The sequence below is a fragment of the Desmodus rotundus genome, chromosome X (genome assembly GCF_022682495.2).
Source record: "Desmodus rotundus isolate HL8 chromosome X, HLdesRot8A.1, whole genome shotgun sequence".
Classification (NCBI taxonomy): Eukaryota; Metazoa; Chordata; class Mammalia; order Chiroptera; family Phyllostomidae; genus Desmodus; species Desmodus rotundus.
In genome coordinates this window covers 90449200-90465294 of record NC_071400.1, presented here as the reverse complement: position 1 = coordinate 90465294, position 16095 = coordinate 90449200, and the positions used below count along the sequence as shown (strand labels likewise).

General features: G+C 41.5%; 1 pseudogene; it reads left to right on the top strand.

Annotated features, from left to right (window-relative positions):
* Window positions 1–1494: 1494 nt before the first annotated feature.
* On the top strand, window positions 1495–1617 carry LOC139440562 (U4 spliceosomal RNA; annotated as a pseudogene).
* The last annotated feature ends 14478 nt before the right edge of the window (window positions 1618–16095 follow it).

The window sequence follows — 16095 nt, the reverse complement described above, 5'->3', positions numbered from 1 at the left end:
CCACCCTAGATGGGTTCTCAAACCCCAGAGGCCACGGGACTTAATTGAAAAGTCTCTCAACGAGGCTCTCATTTAATAAGATAGGGTCCATCACTTTTCTAGCACAACTTCTTATTAAATAGAGTCAGTCGAATCAAGTTGCCTTCCTCAAAAATAATTACAGGCCAGCCAGAGGCAGAGTGGGCAGTAAGTGACACTCATCTTTGTTTGGCTTCGATTCCCCTGTTGAGGTTTTCTTTCCTGGGCCATAGTGATTCTTAAAGTGGGCAGCATCACATGGGAACCTGTCAGCGAGGCATATTGTGGACCCTGCCCCAGACCTTCTGAATCAGGAACCCTGAGGGTGGGCCCTCCACAGGATTCTAAGGCAGCGTCAGTATGGGAAGCCCAGGTGACCGCCTTGGTCATCTGATGACCTGGTGATCCTCAGTAATGAAGAAGGACTGGAGAGAGCTAGCTACCGGTGACACTCATCCCTGAGCTGGTAAAACCAATACCTGCTCATTTTTAAATTAATAAAACATTAAAGATACAGTATAGAGGGTGAACATTTTCCATAATCTCACAATCATCAATTATTGCAGAGGTAACTGGTGATCCCTGTTAACTCCTAATGGAATATTCCTCCAGACAGTTTTTAAATATATATATGATGATTTCCACATACTGTAATTATAAGGTTTTTTTAGCTGGTAACTGCTCTTTAGTGCTCTTGTGATGGTAACTGAGAACCTTGTTTCTTGGAGATCTCCCAAACTGCCCTTCCTTCTTCTCATAAATTCTATCGTGAAATATCAAACCTATCTGGAACAGAACCTTTTGAGAATATATTTCATAACCTTCTGGGGAGAAATGAGAATTCCTGATAAAAATGCTTAAGGAAATCTCTGATACGCTTTAATAAGGTTTAGCTCTTTTCAGGGAAATGAGCTCCCTTCCCGCCTATCTACCCTCTCCACTGACCTCAGGTCAGAAGTCTACTGAGCTTTAGCCCGACATTCTTTTTCCTGTGTCAGGTCTAATAATGATCATCTAAGCATTCACTTCCCAGAAAACATCCTGACCAAGAGTGAATCTTGAAAGGAAATTTTTCCATGTGTTCATAATTAAATTGTCTGAAGTTGTATATATGCATCAGTCTCTGCTAACGGTAGACAAAACAACCAGCCTATCAGATAGGGGCTAGACTTTTTCTCAGCACCCAAATCTGGGAGGGAAAATAATCGCTACCATTTATGGAGGACCAGAGGGCCTGTGATACATTTTTATACTCTTAAATTCTCACAGGAGCGTAAGATGTTACTAATCCCCGTTTTACAAGTGAGGACACTCACGTTTAGAGAGACTACATGTCATGCTCCACGCCCCCCAGCAGGAAAGAGAGACAGGCCTGGGAGTGTAAAGGCAGCTCTACCTAATTCCATTAGAAAGTGTGGAGTCATCTGAAGGTGAACAAAAGCAACCCACTTTTTTCATGGTTTAGAATTCCTACTCAACTTTCTGCAGTGGCAGTATCATAGCCAATGAGGTTTATCCAAGATGTAATTATTGCTAATTTTAAAAACAAAGACTGTCTACACAACGGCCTTAGTATAAAATTTAAATACATCCATATGAACATTTTGCTGGGTGTGAAATTTGTATACATGTAAAATGCCCTTGGACGAGGGTTTGATCTCCAAAATATATAAAGAACTCACAGGACTCCACTCCAGGAAGACAAACAATCCAATTAAAAAATGGGCAAAGGACTTGAACAGACACTTCTCCAAGGAGGACATACAGAGGGCCCAGAGACATATGAAAAGATGCTCAGCATCACTAGCCATCGGAGAGATGCAAATTAAAACCACAATGAGATACCACGTCACATCCATCACAATGACCATCATAAACAAATCATCAAACAAGTGCTGGCGAGGTTGTGGAGAAAAGGGAATCCTAGTACACTGTTGGTGGGAATGCAGACTAGTGCAGCCACTGTGGAAAACAGTATGGAATTTCCTCAGAAAACTAAAAATGGAACTGCCTTTTGACCCAGCAATTCCATTGCTGGGATTATACCCTAAGAATCCTGAAACACCAATCCAAAAGAACCTATGCACCCCAATGTCCATAGCAGCACAATTTACAATAGCCACATGCTGGAAGCAACCTAAGTGCCCATCAGTAAATGAGTGGATCGAAAAACTATGGTACATTTACACAATGGAGTGCTATGCAGGAGAAAGAAAGAAGGAGCTCCTACCCTTTGTGACAGCATGGATGGAACTGGAGAGCATTATGCTAGGTGAAATAAGCCAGGAGGTGAAAAACAAATACCATATGATCTCATCTATAAGTGGAACCTAATCAACAAAACAAACAAGCAAGCAAAATAAACCAGAGACATTGAAATAAAGAACAAACTGACAGTAACCACAGGGGGGGGTAGGGAGATAACAGGGGGAAAGAAGGGGAAGGGTTGTCAAGGAACATGTATAAAGGATCCATGGACAAAGCCAAAGGCAGGAAGGATGGAGACTGGGAGGTGGGGGTGGGTGAGGCGGGGAAAAGTGGTGGCAGGAAAATGGAGATAACTATATTCAAACAGCAATAAAAATACCAAAAATAAAAATATCAAATGCTCTTGACATTAACAGTGAGTGATAAAACCCAGGATACACATTTACACATACCCTGTACTTACAATTGCCTTGAAAACTTTGACAGCAAATATTCCAAAAGGTTAAAAGGTCATCCTGGAGTCACATGGCTGTCGCTGATCCTTTCCCATTTGCTGAGCTAGCAGAGGATGGGGGCACAGTCACTGGCCTGGGTATAAACCACTCAGACTTTACCCACTACTAGCTGGAGTTCACTTTTGGGAGGTTTCTGAACCTCTCTGGGCCTCAGGTTCCTCATCTATAAAATGGGTTGGCCCGAGGCTATAATGGGTTAATGCTTGTAAAGTGCTCAGGTTAGTGCCCGGCACTGTTCCAGATTTTCTTTAACCAGCACAATTTTAATAACAGAAAAGGTTGCAATTTCTAGCAAAGTCTTAAGATATATCCACTTGGGTTAACCTTAGCACACTGGCTACCTGTGTTACCATCTCTCCCTCTCAAATGCCAGTAAAATGATGATAAAGGAATAAGAGGGAATTCACCCACAAGGACAAGGAGAACAGGTGAGGAAATATCACAGGACTAACCATTTCAAGGTGCTGATGGGGTTCAAACAGCAGCTGGGAGGAGCAACAGGCTCAGCAGGAAGCCATCAAAGGGAAGTCTTCAGTGGACCCCAGGAAGGGAGTGTCTTGGCTCAGCATAAGCCCGGTAAAGCTCAGGGCTGCAATCAGAGGGACAGTATCGCTGTCTACACACCAAGTGGCTGGGTCCTTGGTCCCCTCCTTACCTTGCTCCACCATACATTAAACCCAAGAGGATCCAGTTCCCAGAAGGCTGGTGACTAAGCTGGCCATCCCCCTGTGTGCCCTCCCTGCTACATGCAGGGGATGGGAGGCTCCTTCTCCAGAAAAACCGAAGGAGCCTGTAGGGAAGATCCCAGATGCTGAAGGGGGAAAAACCAAAGCCTAACACTAGTTCCCTGGACACAGGTAGGCAGATGAGATTCACAAGCGGCTTCCCATTAAGTTTTCAAGCTATAAACTGGGGCAATCGGTAGGACATTCTCAAAGATTCTTGAGAGTTGCTGCAGCTTCTGTGTCAGCTTTGGTGTTTATGGCCAAGATATTTAGTGTCAGCTTCTCTGACCTTTTAGGCAGCATCCTTGACCTCTACCCTCACCACCCACTCCAGCTCTTCCAACCCCCATGTCAGTCAGCTCCACGATTCTGCATTCAGCCATTTATACCTGAAACATGCAGAGTGGGTTCTGTTTACCTGACAGACCCAGACTGATATAGCCTGTGCTGGAGGTCTTCCATTTCCATCCTTGGCACTCCTCCAGCCTGCTGTGGGTGCTGGAAGTAGAGACAGCTTTGTGTCAAGTCCATTCAGTGGGCAGCACTGGCAGGAATGGACAATGAAAGCAGAGATGAGTCAGGGTATATGTTCCCTGCTGTGTCACCAGTTGGCTGCATCCTTCTACAGCTCCCATCAGCAGCCCCTTTCCATGTGGAGACCCTCACAGAATTCCAAACACAACTCCCTCCCTTGGGCCTTATGCAGTAAATCTCTGTGATTGCTACCCATGGCACAGTGATCTATTCTTTGCTGTTTCCCCTAAGCCCTGCCCACATCTTCATAAATAATCCCTTTATTAAACCCTTCTTAGAGGCCCAGTTTAAGTACAGCATCTGTTTTCTACCAAACCCCAATGGACACACTGCTCCTTATCCCTCATCAGAGCCTTTGCCAGGCCCCCCAGATGGCCAAAGGCTTTCAGGTGTCTCAGTGTTCAATAGGAACAGTCGGACCACCAGACATTTGGGGAACATTTCCAAAGTGAATGGAAGAAACAAAAACACATACACAGACAACAGTATGGTGCTTACCAGAGGGAAAGGGGGTGGAGGCAGGTAGAAGAGGGTAAAGTGGGGATAAATGTGATGGACGGAGACTTGGCTTGGGGTGGTGAACACACAATACAACATAGAGATGATACGTTATAGAACTGTACACCTGAAACCTATATAATCTTATGAACCAATGTCACCCCACTAAATTCAATTAAAAAAGAAAAAGATAGATAACAAGTGTTGGTGAGGATAAGGAGAAATTAAAATGCTGGTGCACTGTTGGTATGACTATAAAATTGTGCAAACACTACAGAAATCAGTATGGACGTGCCTCAAAAAGTGAAAAATAGAATTACCATCAGATCCAGCAATCCCACTTCTGAGTATTTATGCAGAAGATTTCAAAGCAGGATCGCAAAGAGATATTTGCACACCCAAGCAACCAAAATGTTCATTGTCAGACTAACAGATTTATTTGTCTGTCAATAAGCATCCGTGTTATATATATATATATGTATATATATATATATAAATAACATATAATGGAATATTATGCAGCATTTAAAAAGAAGGAAGTCCTGTTAGATGCTACAACATGGATAAACCTCAATGACATTATGCTAAGTGAAATCAGCCAGTCAAAAAAGGACAAATACTATATGATTCCACTCACATGAAATATCTAAACTCTTCCAATTCATAGAAATAGAAAGTAGAAAGGTAGTTTCCAAGGGTAGGGAGGTAGGGGAAGGGAATAAGTGTACAATGGGTATAGAATTTCAGTTTTACAAGATGAAACAGTTCTAAAGATCTATAGCACAACAATGTAAATATATTTAACACTCCTGGACTGTACCCTTAAAAATGGTTAAGATGGTAAATTTAATGATATGTGTTTTTACCACAATAAAAAAAGAAACCTGGAAAAAAGTAAGAAACAAAAACACACACAAAAGATTAAGAAAAAGTAAGTATATAGGGAACAAAAGAAGACATCATTATCAACTAAAAGATTCTCAGAACATTAAGAGGAGATATTGAGTTCAGGAAACAAAGACAGGACAAATGAAAATAGAAAGAGGAAGGGGGGAGGAAAGAGAAGGCAAAGTTGTTATGATCAAAAGACAAGAAAGATCTTGGAAATTTGAAATATGATAGCCAGAATTTTGAAAACTGAATAAAAGAGTTGCTATATAAAGTCAAGGAAATCTCCCAGGAGGTAAGAATAAAAGATAATGAGATACAAAATAGAACAGAAAGGATAGAAAATACAGAGAATCATTCCAGAAGGTCCTCTATCCAATTTATAGGCAGTTCAGAAAAAGAGTAAACAAAGAAATGGAAGAATTGGAGCCCTGGCTAGTGTGGCTCAGTGGACTGAGTGCTGGCCTCTAACCAAAAGATCACTGGTTCGGTTCCCAATCAGGGCACATGCCTGGGCTGCGGGCCAGGTCCCTGGGCAGGGGTGTGCAAGAGGCACCGAGTCGATGTTTCTCTCACACATCAATGTTTCTCTGCCTCTTTCTCCCTGTCTCTAAAAATAAATAAATAAATAAAACCTTAAAAAAAAAGAAATGGAAGAATTGAAATTATCAAATTAATAATACATGAAAATGTCCCTAAACTGAAGGACTATTATCTCCACATGGAAAGGGCCCACCAAACATCCAGAACAGTGAGTGGAAAAAAAGAGTCACAACAAGGCATGTTATCATAAAGTTTAGAACACCAGTGAGAGATCCTAAAAGCTTCCAGAGAGAACAAGGACTCAGGAAACAAAGGATACCATGCAAGAGGGCAGTGAGAGAAAAATCCCTGGGAGCCTGTGTAGCGGGACCAGAGGACAATCAGTTCAGTTCGAACAGCGTGGAGAGCTCAGGGAGGGAGGTGTGGTTTAACTGAGTATGTGGACCATGTTATTGCTAAGCTTTGGCAGATTCGGTGGAGGGTGTGGTAGGCAGAATAAGGGTCCCCCAAAGGTGCCCAAGCCCTAATCCTCAGAATCTGTGAATATGCTCAGTTAGAGGAAAAAGTGGGGGTTAAGTTTGCAGATAGAATTAAGGTTGCTAATCAGCCAAATTTAGGATGGGGAGATTATCCTGGATTATGCAGGTAGGCCTATAATCATAGAGGTCCTTAAACATGGAATAGGAAAGCAGAAAAAGAGACAGTGTCAGAGTGATAGTGATGCAGCATGAGGGAGGCATGACTGGCATTACTGACTTGGAAGGTGGAAGCAGCCGTGAACCAAGCAATGCAGACAACTTCTCAAAGCTGTAAATGGCACGGAAATGGATTCTCCACTAGAGCTTCCAGAGGAGTGCAGCTCTGCCAACACGTTGATTTTAGTTCAGTAAGACCCACTTTGCACTTCTGGCTTTATAGCAACTCCAGGAAACCAATGCAGAGGATTTGAATGAGTGCTTTAAAATTAAGCAAATAAAAAAAATTCAGCAGAATTACTAACATTATCAAAGACAATAACTTGTTAAAAAGGGAAACAATCTGTAGTATAACCTATGTGGTTCATCAAAAACAATATTTATGTGGTCATATGATGGAAAGCAATTAATGTTGATTAACTGAAAATATGACAAAATATGTTGGGAGACTTTGGGGTTGGAAGTTGGGAAGAATAATGTAGGAGAGGAGAGGTAAATCATTGTCTATTATACGATGGATAGTGCCTAAAATTAATAAATCCAGAGATAGCAGTATAGGCAGATTATATAGATATAGGGAGGTAAAATCCAGAAGTAACAGGTATTAAGAGTTGAAAACGCTCTCCTAGGAAGTGGAACGGAAAAACAAAGGGCTAGTCTGTGGCCACACCCCCCTGAACGTGCCTGATCTCCTCTGAAATACAAGCCTTACTTAGGACAATTGTTTAAACTATGTGCCCATCAGTTCCCTATCGCCCTGTAACAAATTACCACAAACTTAGTGGCTTAAAACAATACAGATTTATTATCTTACAGTTCCAGAGGTCAGAAGTCTGACATGGGTCTCACTGGGCCAAAATCAAGACATTAGCAGGGCTGAACTCCCTCTGGTGGCCCTAGGCGAGAATGTGTTCCTTGCCTTTTCCAGCTTCTAGAGAGCAGAGGCTGCTGGCATTCTGGGTTCCTGGCCCTCTCCCAGTCAGCAAGCACATCACTCTGAGCTCTGCTTCCATCGTCATTATCTCCTTCCGTGACTCTCTTGTCTCCCCGTTTCCCTAACAAGGGTGATTACACCGGGCCCACCTGGCTGATCCAGGATAATTTCCCCATCTCAAGACCATGAACTTAATTATATCTGAAACATTCCTTTTACTGGGTAAGGTAAGGTAACAGAGTCATAGGTTTCAGGGATTAGAATGTGGACTTCTTTAGTGGAATGGCATTATTCTGCTTACCTTAATGTACCCACATTACTTTAATAGGAACATTTTTTAAAACATGTACTCTTTGACCCAACAATTCTATTTCTAGGAATTAATGCTAATGAGATTAGTCATGTATATGAAAATCTATGTTCATAAACACTGTTTGTGATGCTAGAAAATTATAAAAATCTCCATGTTTAGGATTTTTAAAAAGGTTTAAGATATGGCTATAAAAACTACCATGTAGCAATTAACCATTATGTTATAGAGCTTTATGAGCAGAAAAAATGTTTGCTGTATGTAAAGTGACAAAGCAAAATACAAAATGATAAGTTTACTACTATCAAATTTTTGTTTTAAGTGTATACTCTGTAGGAAAATGTGAGCATTTTGTATATGTGTATATACATGTATACATATATAGAGAGGGAGACAGACACAGAGAGAGGCACAAAGGGACAGAGAGAACAGAGAAGTGTGCGTGTGCGTGTGCGTGTGTGCAGTGCATAGAAATGTGCCAAAAGCCCAGAAGAACTATGGTTACTGCCAAGTGCTAAAAGTACAGATCATTTTAATCTTCTTCTTCATGCTTTCCATAATTTCTAGGATTTCCCCCATGATCAGGTGTGCATTACTCTTATAACCAGAAAAAGTTATTTCCATTTTGCAAAAATAAATAACTTTTAAAAATGAGCATCTGAGGCCCCAGAGACTATAGAAACAGCTGTCACTAAAGATTACAAAATGTAGCAATTAGCACAGCTAAGAAAAGATGTCAACTACCCTCATTAATTAACACTCTCTAAAACATGGTTTAGCTCTGTACATGCTCTAGAAGTATGTTGAGCCGTGACTATACATCTCCCTATCTTGTTCTATTTCGAATCTGGGTTTGTGCTAAAGTCTGTGAGGCAGAACATCTTGGTGTGCGCAGATTCTCAACTAGTTTTCAGGCAGCATTCGAAAAAGGCAGTTCAGTTCCCTTCCTCGCCCACTAGGTGGGGCAAGAAAGCTTTAGAAGAGTTCCTACCAGGTAAAACGGGAATAGGAAGAGACCAAATCGCAGGGGGCAAAGAAAAAAAGAACAGGGAGAAGGGCTCAGAAATCATCCTGGCCATTTTGGTGGGATGTGTGCCAAAGTATGTCTGGGATGAAAACTATTTACAGAGAGTGTTCTAAAGAATACCAGATTGAGAATCTATAAAATGTTTCAGTAGCTGACAATTGCACCTGTAACGAAGACTTCTTTTTTTCTAACATTTTAAACATAAAATATCTTTCGTTAAAATGCAAATTAAAACAACATTGAGAAAGCATTTTTCATGGATCAGATTGGCAAACATTGAAAAGCTTGTCAATACACTCCTCCAGCCAGGCTGCAGGGAAACGGGTAAGTCGCCTGCATTGCTGGAAAAAATGCAAACTGGTACAACTGGAAAAGAGCTGATGATATCTAAGAATGTTCCAGATGCTGTTTACCCATCAGTCCACCGAGCTCATTTCTTGAAATTTACACTGAAGATTCACCTCCAACAAGATGGAAATAAATATGCACATGGTTATTAATTACAGCATTATTTAAGTTGCAAAATATCAGAACCTACCTTAACATCTAAATATAAGAATGTGGTTGAATAATGGCATCGCTACCAGTGGAGTATTAAAATTATGCAGCTGTAAAGAATAAACACAATTTCACAATCTGATATGGACAGATTTCAAGGATGTAAGTGAAAAGGGCAAAGTGCAAAAAAAGATATAGAGGCAACCTTCTGTGTAAGGCAAAAGGGAAGGCAAGAAAACATATATATATATATATATATATATATATAAACTTGCTTGTTTATATCAGAAGAAACACAGTCCTGGCTGGTGTGGCTCAGCAGATTGTGTGTCAGCCTGTGAACCAAAAAGTCGCTGGTTCAATTCCCGGTCAGGGCACACGCCTGGGTTGTGGGCCAGGTCCCCAGTCTCACTGCGTGCAAGAGGCAACCAATTGTTTCTGTCGCACACTGATGTTTCTCTCCCTCTCTTCTTCCCTCCCCCTCTCTCTAAAAAGGAATAAATAAACTCTTCAAAAGAAAAAAAGGAAACACAGGCAGGTGAAGCCAGAAGTTGGTCACCTACAATGAGTGGGAAGGAATGGCATTGAAGGAATATGGGAAGGAGGGAGTGACACTTGTCTATGTATATATTTAGTATAGTTTTTTAAAGATTTTATTTATTTATTTTGAGTGAAGGGAGGGGAAAAGAGAAGAAGAGAGACACCGATGCAAACAGAAACATTGATTGGGTCTCCTCTTGCACGCTTCCTGACCGGAAACTGAATCACACAGTGCTGAGCCACAGTGGTCAGGGCTCTTTCTGTATCGTTTTGATTTGTGGAAGTATGTTAATGTTGTACATATTAAAAAATCAAATCCACAAGGATAGGAAGGAGAGACAAGCTAAAACTGAAAGTTAATTGAAAAAAAACCCCAACAGTATTTCAAATGAACGCACATACATTATGGGGGGTTGGGAGTAGAATGGACTAATCCAAATCGTGTATGAATGCAGTACTTACCTATATACCTTCTGTCTTAGGTGTGTGTAGGGGGCGGGTAAGGGAGAGCACTGCAAACAAGTCCTGAACTGCTTTTAGTAGGTTTCCTGCAGTGGTATGAGTGAAGCCACTTTGAAACTATTTTAGATGAGTTGTGGGACTGAGCAGATGATTAAATAAATGGTTGGATGTTGTGGGGACCCATGGCTCTCACTGTGGAAGAAGGAACATACAAATATGAAACAGGCAAGGAAGGATCCTGTGGGGACTGATGGGAGGTATCAGTGTGGCCTCATGATTTCTAAAATATGTATGTATATATGATGTGCATGGGAGGGTGTGTTTCCTAGCTTCAGTTGCAAACACGCCCCAGTAGCAATGGGCACTGGTGCTCAAATATTGGTCTCTCACCTCCTTCCCCACTAACAGGAACCAGGACTCCTTGGAGAAGTGGCTGACTTCAAGGGTGGGGTAGGAAATTCCCAAGATGAGCCTGGAGCACCTTGTTACACCACAACTAAGAACTGCTAAAAAATAATTACCAGGACATAGCTAGGACACAGCAATCAGCCTAAAGGGGCCCCCACTGGCCAAAGCTAGGATAAGGTGAGCACGAAAATAATCAAGAACAATAACGAAATCATAAACCACTGAAAAAGTATGAATGAATCCCTAGCAATAACAGACAAATAAATAGGAGGAAACGGAGGGGCCTCACTTGCAGGAGAATGGCAATGCCAGCTGGCAAGTGTGGAGGGAGTACTAGAGTTGGAAAATCATCATTTAGCAACCTTAACCATACAGATTGGTTCAGAAAGGAATCACCAATAGCTACTAAATCTATAGGGCAATTTTAATGAGAAGCAGCATATTTCAAAATCTGAAAGTGTCTCCTCATAAATTGCTTATTTATTGCGAAGCATAAATATTAACAGTATTTATATAGTAGAAAGAATGGACGACTCCTCGACCAGGTGATTGAAATTAACATCACCAATGAGAGATAGATGGACATGGACGTGACATCTGACAACATCACTAATATACCATTCTGGCCAGGAATGCAGCCCTGCCAATAACTCGACAATATTGGACTTCTGACCTAAGAATTATGAGAATAAATTTGTGTCATTTTTAAATCACCAAATTTGTGCTAATTTGTTATAGCTGCAATAGGAAACTAACACACTTGGAATATGGACCAAAAACTAGATAAAAGTATTCTAGCAATGTTAACTTTTCTAATGTTAACTACTATGGTTATATAAGAAAATATCTTTATTCTCAGAAAGTGTTAACTGAAGTATGTAGAGGTATGGGTATTATATATGAAGCTTACTCTCAAATGATTCAGAAAAAAACTGTGCCCATATGTATGCATATATGGGCGCACACACAAATGATAAAGCAAATGGAAAGTGTTAATAGTGAATCTGGAAAAAAATGGTCTATGGATGCTCCTTGTACTATCCTCACAACTTTTCTGTAACTTCGAAATTATTTCCAAATAAGAGTTTTACATAGATGATGATGATAATGTAGATAGAGATAGGTAACAGACAACTGGTTGAAATATATAATAATATCTGTTTCTAACTTTGGTGGAGATGAAAAGTTGAACCATACCACCACATTTTGTCTTCTTGAAAGCAATGAAGGATTGTTTCCCATCCCCAATAAGTCATTTTCTCTAGATTTCGTTGCTCTTTTTAACACCCACCCTATTTACTGTAGGGCTGTTCTGTGGCTGTAGTCTCTCCAAGCGTAGCAGCATAAGTGAAGTTACAAGACATCTGTTCTTGAAATGTAGGAATCTGATGAAGGGAAAGATGGACTATTGGTAGAAATGCCTGTGTGGAAAAATAGGCAGAACTTGCACTACTGACAAGGAGGGAAGAGGCTGGGGAGGAGAATGAATAAGTCAAGCCTTGGGGTCAGGAGTAAGCCTGCTGAGGACGAACAGTGAGACTACTTACCACCTAGCACCTGGCACTTAGCAGCCTCCCAGGCTCTGACGGCTCCCTTCATGTTTTATTCCCTCATCTTCAGGAATTCGTAGAACACGGCCCCTTGGAGAGCTCCTGGGAGATAAGATCGGGTAAATGGGAAACCTGAAAAGCAGCCCACCTTCTTGCCTTCTCTCCAAGTAGTTCATAAGCCAGGTGCTATGTGTGGAATCCCAGCCCGCAACTTTCTCCTGGTCGCAGATGAAAAGAAAGGCGTCATCCAGGACACAATCTGTTGTTCCTGCGGGAAGTGGGGTGGCGATTCCCTCTAGTGGAGAATGCCCAGAGCCCTTCTCTGAAATGGCTTTTATTGGGATCGGTATGCGCAGGGATATACAGCATACGTGCATAGCTTATCAATCAATGTCCAAAGGCTACAGTTGTAGAAAACAAACATTATCTATAGGTAACAATAGAAGAAACACAGAGATCATCTCAGGCCAGGGTCTGCGAGACATACTGACGCCAGTTGTTTGTAAAGGCATATTTCATGAAGGCAAAGAGTTCATTCCTTATGCTTTGAACTTAATCTTCTGGTTTATATCAACAGGGCTCTACAAAGCAAAGCAAGCTTCAAAGGATACAATGTATTTATCAGGCCTGAATCCCCACAGGAGCCCTCTGTGATACTCTTCGGGATATGCCTGCCATCTGCATTCCTGGTGTTCTAGTCGAGACTTACGGGCCTCTTTCAAGGCCTGCTCGTGCAGGGCTACAGTCTGCAAAACCACACAAACGTCCCCAACAGTGCTAGAATTTGGAATTTTTTTTTTTCTATAGGTAGCAAGCAGCCATTACAAGTTTTTGGCCAATATGAAGGTCTTTAGTCATTTGAGAAGTTTTATTATTTTTTTTTGAGCTACTTGTATATATGAGGAAGGAAACTAGATGGAGGGAAGAGATAAGTAGGCTTGGTCCCCATTCAGTGTGCTGAAGGCTTAAGAAGGTATGTGTTCAGGTATTCTGGGAGCCCAGACGAAGGGCAGCTAATCCAGTGAGGCTTGGTTGGGAAAGCTACCAGTCTGAGTCTGAAGGGCCAGGTTTGAAGCCACTGATCAGACACAGGGAAAGGGCATTTGGGACCAGGGAAACTGTAAAGAGTATGTGCACAGGTATAAAGGTAGGAGAGCAGGGGACAGTTGAGGGGACTTCAGGTCGTTTGGTACACTCTGCTGGGAGGGAGACAGTAGAAGGGGTAAAAGTGCAGGCAAATAAGCACATGAAGAGATGCTCAACATCACTAATCAGGTTGATGAAATGCACATTTAGAACACAATGAAGTGCCACTTCACACCTACTACAATGGCTAAAAAACAAAGTAACTGAACCTGGCAAGGATACGGAGCCACTGAAACTCTCATGCATTGCTGGCGAGAGCATGAAATGACGCAGTTACTTAGGAAAGCAGTTTGGTCATTTCTTACAAAGTTAAACATACGCTTACCATATGATCTGGCACTCTCATTTCTGAGAGCTTACTCAAGTGAAGTAAAAAAGATACGCCTACATAAAGACCTGTACTTTACTCACAATTGTCAAAAGGCAGATGCAACCAATATCCATTGAGTGACCTCCCGTAACTGGCCCGTTAGTTAGAATGGAAGGGCAGATAAAGAGCTTCCCAGTCAAAAATTAAAGGAGTCCATCACCACCAAACCATTACTATATGAAATGTTAAAGGGACTTATTTAAGAAAAACACCAAAACTATAAACAACAAAAGAGCAAAAAATACAATCTATCAACAATTCAATCTAAAAAACAAACTAAGCATACAAGAACAGAAACAGAATCATGGATACGGAGAGCGTTTTGATGGTTTCCTGATGGGAGGGAGGTGTAGGGGAATGGGTGGAGAGGTGAGGGGATCAAGAAGTACAAATAGGTAGTTACAGAATAGCCATGGGGATATAAAGTACACCAAAGGAAATGGAGTAGCCAAAGAACTTACACACATGACCCATGGACATGAACAGTGGTGTGGGGATTGCCTGAGGGACTGGGGGGTAATGGCTGGAGGCGGGCAAAGGAGGAAAGATCCGGACAACTGTAATAACATAATGAATAGAATGTAATTACAAAAAACCCCACCCCAGACTGCTGGGCCCCACCCCCAGAGTTTCTAATTCAGTAGTTCTGGGGTGGGACCAAGATTCTGCACTTCTAACAAGTTTGCAGGTAGTGCTGATGCTGATGCTTCTGGCTGGGAGCACACTTTGAGAACCACTGTGCAAAGGTCAGGAGAAAAGACTCCGAAAAACTTAAAGTTGGGTCACTACGGTTTTTCCTATAATACAATGTTAGACGTGAAAATTTGACATAACACTTGGCCATGAAAGATCAGGCGGTTAACTTTTAGGTCTTCATACCACTTTCCCTCCCCTGTGCACCAACTGATCGATGCATGTGAATTCTTCTTTCAAGAATAATTACATTTACATTCCATTCTACAACCATAATTTCTCAGTTTTAAAATCTCAGTTCTTTATTTCAATGGGCTCAGAGCTCCTAACCATTCCTTCTACTAGAACTTTGTTGGGAAACCTGGTCCCTTTTCTTGTGGGTTCCCAAATGTCCAGAATAGGAGTTGACTGGACGCAATCAAAGGTGTACTACTCTTTGGGCTTTGGCATCCATAGGTGGCACTGCAACCTGACCTGGGAAGTGCCTATTCCTGGGGACTCTTCCCAACCCCTTCACCGAGACAGTAGCAAAAACTTCATCTTCCCAAGGGTTTTCCATGACTCTCCTCCACATGGCCTGGTCACTGGTCAATCCCTGTCCATACTGGGGCCTGTCCTCACCAAGATGTTAATTTCATTTCCTTACTTAGTGCTTCTTAGTGAAGAGGGTGGGGACATGCCTGCGCCACCCCTGTTGCATTATCATTCTCCCCTTAGCTTCCTTGTTTGGTTGCTGCTGGAGAAGTCGTGACTGCTGCTTATTGAGTTGGCTATTTAATGGAGGAGAGTTTTTGATCCAGCTTTAACTTCTCCTGATTGTACCTGGAAATACCTACAGCCTTTAAAAAACTATTGAAAAATATAGTTTATGGGTAAAATGTGCTCTGTATTATGTATTACATAAATGATTATAATGTAATTATAATAGTTTTTGCCCATAGCAAAAATCAGCATTCTCCAAAATATTCATAGTAGTTTGTGATAAGATTATGGATGATTTTTTAAATCAAAACTTATATTGATATAGATTTACATGCAGCTATAAGAAATAATTCAGACAGAACCCATGTTCACTTCGTTCAGGTTTCCCCAACCCATCAAATTTTGAAACCAGTAAAATCACCAACAGAATAATGCCTTTTGATTTTTGTGAAACCGGTAAGAAAAAAATGTGACCAGAGGATGCTTAACTAGGAACACCAGTGTTTCTCTCAACCTTTTGTACAATATATATGTCCAGGAAAATAAGTACACTCTAGATCCCAAGTCTTTATTTTTGTGACTCTCTTCCCCAAGTCAATGAGGTTCCTCAGAGCAGGAATCGTGTCCTATCTGCCTTCCCAGTGCCAGGGAAGGACCTACCACACAGAGGAAGGGGAGAAGGCACTGGTATGTGAGTTATGAAAACAACTTCCCTTCTACAGTCTTGGGCATTAGTGAATTCAATTTTTAAAAAATTGTTCAATTAGTTGTTCCCACCTTTTCTCCATTGCTCTCCCCTGCCCTGCCCCCCCACCTCCCACATTCCATCCT